At 36.8% G+C, this 4341-nt stretch overlaps 1 non-coding gene across 1 annotated transcript; it reads left to right on the top strand.

Annotated features, from left to right (window-relative positions):
* The first annotated feature begins 807 nt into the window (after window positions 1–807).
* Trnaa-agc lies at window positions 808–880 on the top strand. The gene has a single exon. It is a non-coding gene; the product is annotated as a tRNA-Ala (tRNA).
* Window positions 881–4341: the final 3461 nt, after the last annotated feature.

The raw sequence follows: 4341 nt of genomic DNA on the forward strand, positions 1-4341 counted from the left end.
GTCCGATTTTAATAATTTTTTTTTATGCTTGTATACACCTAAGGCAACTTTCCCGCGGTATAGCAAATCGAAAATATAACTTTGCCATTTTTCGATCCACCCTATTCCACAACCCTGATGATTTCTCATAATCCATAAAAGTACACGAAACTCTACAAGTGTTTATACCAAGAAATAAAATATATATGTCGTAGCCCGATAGCGAAATTAGCCATTTAGCTAATAGTCTAGGCGTTTAGCTAAATCCCGCCCGTTAGGCTAATCGACGACAATATAGTCTAATGGCCTGAAAAATTCAGCCTGTTAGACGACAAGTCGGCTTTTCGTCTAACGGCCTGGTGCGCTTTAGGCGATTAGAGAAATGCTTGTTTTGAGGCTCGTCAATTTATTTAGTACACAATTATTACTATATTACTATTTGTTAATACAGGATAACATAGTCAATTTTTGCCTGAAGTCAATTTATTAATTTTTATACTTTCTATTGTTAATGCAAGACGAGCTACTGTGACAACGAAAATTGCAAAGAGCCGTGACAGGGTGGTAGTGTCTAAATATTCTATTCTAAGTTTATTGCGGAAAAATATCACCTCGGCTAGGCTAGGGTTTGAACCTGGACCTCCCTCTCGCTAGGCGGGCGTTTCAACCAATTCGACCACCGAGGTACATGGCAATACTCAACGCAATAAACAGTCTAATGTTGATTCCCGAGTGCCACCTATCGTGACAGTATTCGAAATCGAGAACTGTGCGCTGACTTGATTTGTCAGTCTTAAAACACAGTATCATTTCCACAATATATCCCCTGCCTCGGTGGTCGAATTGGTTGAGACGCCCGCCTAGCGAGAGGGAGGTCCAGGTTCAAACCCTGGCCGAGGTGATATTTTTTCGCAATAAACTTAGAATAGAATATTTGTACACTATCACCCTGTCACGGCTCTGAGTCCTTTAAAATTCTTTGAAATTTGTGATTAACACATACGAGCCATACTAATTTATTTTAATAACATATTTGGCGTTGTAAATAAAAAAAATGACGTATATAAAATTGGAACCAAGGATGGGATATTGAAAGGGTGATGCCCCCGTACTGAAATTGCAAAATCGGGCACTAATCTTGTTACCATGGCTGACATTCCCAAAAATGTTTTTCTTACTTTGAGGGAAGCTGCTGGGAAGCAATCGGCAAGTGGTGGACAGGGATATAAAACATGCAATTACAAAATTGCTAAAAATCAGTGTCAGACAAATAGATGTGCTTGTTATAAAGCAAAAATCCTTTGCAATTCTCGTTGTCACAGTAGCTCGTCTTGCATTAACAAATAGAAAGTGTAAAAATTAATAAATTGACTTCAGGCATGAATTGACTATGTTATCCTGTATTAACAAATAGTAATGTAGTAATAATTGTGTACTAAATAAATTGGCAACGCATCGAGCCTCAAAACAAGCATTTCTCTAATTGCCTAAAGCGCACCAGGCTGTTAGGCGAAAAGCCGACTTGTCGTCTAACAGGCTGAATTTTTCAGGCCATTAGACTATATCGTCGTCGATTAGCCTAACGGGCGGCATTTAGCTAAACGCCTAGGCTTTTAGCTAAATGACTAATTTCGCTATCGAGCTACGACATATATGTATATCAAAGTGAAAGGTATCGTTTGTTATGGATTTTTTTTACGCCGGATTCAAATATGACCTTAGTTTTCATCTAGCATGAAAATTCCCCGAGACAGATGGAGTTAAAAGTGACTCTTGACACCATCTCTCACGGATCGGGATGCTTTTTTAATATCGGTCCTTTTGCCTCTCACGGATCGGGATGCTTTTTCAATGTCGGTCCCCTTGCTTCTCACGGATCGGGATGCTTTTTCAATGTTAGTCCCCTTGCCTCTCACTATGCAGGGTTGTTTTGTGAATCGTGATAGATACATTGCATATTTCAGGATTGGGTATTCGTATCCCGTGGTATTGAGCGAATCCAAGAAACCACACAATTATCATTACATGACTGCAACAACCTGCAGTCCGAGCACCACTTTCGCAAGTATTGTACAATACAATAGTACTCACGAATAGAATTCCGTCCAGTTTTTGCATTATCTGTCAAAACAAAAATGTTGTGATACCGCACGGTAACGAGATTTTATATGCGCCTTAATCAATAAAGGTTCTTCAAATGAAATGTCATACTTCTCATAGTTCAAAGCTGCTGACGGGTGGTTCGGCCTTGGATTGAACTTCTGCACTAGGAATATTCCTTCTTTCTGATGTTCTGCACATTATGAACTCGCACTCCGTATTTGATAAGGTCCGAGACTCGAGTAGTACAGATCATCCATCGAAGGTACAGGAAATCCAATGAGTCGATTATTTTCTTCATTATCGAGTGATGTATACTCGATTCCAAGGAATGGTGCTCTCACAAGGGGAACACCAGGTAGTGGCCGCACCGATTTTCTCCAACTTTATATATGTTGTAGTATCAATCCCCAACTACTTCATGTGGCACATGCTATAGCTACATACTCACGTATTCGCGAGAAATTTGCATTACAAATTTTTCGTGCGCGTTTATTCGAGTATGCGAGCGAGGCTAGCAGGTAGCAAGCGTAGCCTAGCGGATAAGGCAACGGACGAGAATTCTGTATGTTGCAGGTTCGAATCCTACCTTTTCCCAACTTTTTTTTAAAATAAATTTTTACAAAATCTGGATTAAAGTAAATGATTAGACAATATAGAGTTGTTGAATAAAAAAATTAGTGTTTTTATTATTAAACTTAATATTGTATATTAACATGAATACGTAGTTTCGTCTGCAACTATACGAATATCAAAATTCGATTGATATCGATAATTAATAAAAAAAAGCTCCATAATCACATTTACAATATTTTTACTTTATTTTTATATTTATTCTTTACATATTTGTGGATGATAATCATCAAAGAAACATTTGAAGCATAATGTCGATTTACATCAAGCACCTTGAATAAAACTTATATCTTTTAACTGACAACTGCATGGTTTCTTCAAAATTGTTAACGAAATGCAGACGTCATTGACATAGCGCTCCTGTTTTTGCCCCCATGATACGATATGCGTGGTTTGCGTCAAAATTAACTACCGACAGATCCATCTTTTTAAATGTCAATGAAGTCTGCTTTCCGTTAACAATTTTGAAGAAACCATGCAGTTGTCAGTTAAGGGGTTACATCTATCAGACGTCTCTTAAAATAGACCTTTTTTCGGGGATTTTTTTCCCCATGAAGCAATAAAACAATCAAAATGCAGTATAAAGGGTTCATTATACATATAATAAGGTGTACAAAAAATTTTTTGTTTAATATTTTTTCCAAAATGGCCGCAGTTCAGACAGTTGAAGTACAGTGTCTTTTTCTGGAAGAGGTCTGCGGCAAGATGAATAACATTTTTCCATCTGCACCTAGGACTAAATAAAACATTTTTTCGTAATCTACACTAAATTTGTCAGAGAAGTACACATGATTATTAACCAAACTTAATTTTTCGCAAGTAGACATAAATTTGAACTTTGTTTTCGTTTTTCAGCAAAAATTTGACGTTTAAACGTTTATAAAAAACGTAATTGTTAATCAATCATTAAAATCGTGTGTACTTCTCTTTAAAATATATCTAAGAAGCTACAGTTCAAATTTCAAGTCGATCGGATAAAAATTGCAAATGTTATTCATCTTGCCAATTCACAGTGGGCCAGGGATCCGGAATTATGGCCAAAAACCAATTTTCAAATTTTATCAAATTTACTATGTCATGATATTCAAGATACTTCGAAGTAGTTGTGATCCAATTTTTACGGTGTTTTATCGATTGGTGTTAATTTAGCAGTATCGTGAAACCGAACAGTATGTTATTATCATCGTAGCGATTACTGTTTATAAATACCGAAAGTAATAGATTTCGTACATTTTTAATATATTGAAATGTAAGGATTACTTATATGGTTAGTAGATAAAAAATCATGTATATAATCAAAATATTGATATTTTGACATTTTTCGATGTATTTTACTGAAATTTTCAAAGTAATGCTACCTTTCGATTAGCTATAACCGGCCATAACACGTCATATGAAAAAAAACAAAGCATGAATGTATTCTATATGTTGAATACTATAACGTAAATGTGCTCATTTTTGTTCCTTTTTTTATACACGTTAAGAAAATAGTGCATAAACATGACAGCGCGCGACTGTGTGTCGCGTGACTCGAGGGGTTCACGAGAGGCGAGGGGAACTCACGATCAAAAAGCACCCCGGTTCGTGAGAGGCGAGGGGAACTCACGGTCCAAAAAGCACCCCGGTTCG

The sequence above is a fragment of the Vollenhovia emeryi genome, unplaced genomic scaffold, assembly GCF_000949405.1.
Source record: "Vollenhovia emeryi isolate VEMERY1.0 unplaced genomic scaffold, V.emery_V1.0 DF941174.1, whole genome shotgun sequence".
NCBI classification, from domain to species: domain Eukaryota; kingdom Metazoa; phylum Arthropoda; class Insecta; order Hymenoptera; family Formicidae; genus Vollenhovia; species Vollenhovia emeryi.